The sequence below is a fragment of the Gekko japonicus genome, unplaced genomic scaffold, assembly GCF_001447785.1.
Source record: "Gekko japonicus isolate JY-2015 unplaced genomic scaffold, Gekko_japonicus_V1.1 scaffold1445, whole genome shotgun sequence".
NCBI lineage: Eukaryota > Metazoa > Chordata > Lepidosauria > Squamata > Gekkonidae > Gekko > Gekko japonicus.
In genome coordinates, this window is record NW_015172599.1 from 115,620 (window position 1) to 116,777 (window position 1,158).

Below are 1,158 nucleotides of genomic sequence, written 5' to 3' on the forward strand. Positions count from 1 at the left end.
GTCTCCAGACCACACCTCTCTGATTCCGAAATGATGTCACCGACAGGTGAAACTGCCCACCTACACCAGGAAGCGGGAAAAAGTCCCAGAGACAGGACAAAGTCTGAGTCCAGCGGCACCTTTGAGACCCACACAATTTGAGTCAAGGTATAAGCGTTCGTGCGCAAGCACACTTCTTCTTCGGATACAGTGGAACAGAGGTTCCTCAGCCATTACATATAGGCAAGGACGAAAGCGGACAAAGGCTTGTCACACCCCGGGGAGGGTTGGATCCAGCTTTGCTTTCAGCCCCGGGACAGGAGGTTACCTGACGGCCGCGCCCTGCCACCGACCGGAAGCCCTCGGGTGGGAAGACCCATGGGGCGCAGTAAGGGGGTTACTTCGGAGTGATCGAGCGAGGGATCGGGCCACAGGAGGAGGGAAGCACCCCCAGTTCTCTTCTCTTTGCCGATCCGGGGTTGTGCGATTTTTGTTTTCCAGCCGGGATTCGAAATCTTCCAGCTCGCTCGTCTAAGAGTTTATCCGGTGATGTAGAGCGCTCTGCACACGTTCAGAGACGCCCTCGCCGCTTATTATTTATTGGGAGGGGCAATGCAACTCCGTCTCCAAAGGGCGCAGTAACTTAAAGGCTCCTGTTTCACCCTTTTTTATCCTCAGGACGACCCCGGGAGGTAGGTTAATCTGGGAGACGGTGATTGGTCCCAGATCACCGGATCATAGCAGAATTGGGGAACCAGTGTGGCGTAGTGGTGTCGGACTGAGATTGTGGTAAACCCAGGTTCGAATCCCCCCTCTGCCAAGGAAGCTTGCTGGGGGACCTTGGACGACTCACACACTCTCAGGCTAACCTACCTCACAGGGTTGTTGTGAGGATAAAATGGAGGAGCGGAGAACGATATAAGCTGCTTTGGGTCCCCATTGGAGAGAAAGGTCGGATAGGAAGGAAGGAAGGAAGGGAAGAAGAAAGAAAGAATTTCCTTAGTCATAAGCCCAGGCAGGCTCTAACCACACCACACTGGCCAGAATCGAGTGGACTGCTGCCTTCTGCGAAGGCCCTACAGTCGTGCCTGCCCCAATTGTTAGGAAGTGGGTTTCCTTCTACTAGATAGATGAGAACATGAGCTCCCTTGGAAGCCCCTGGTTCAAATCTCATCTCCC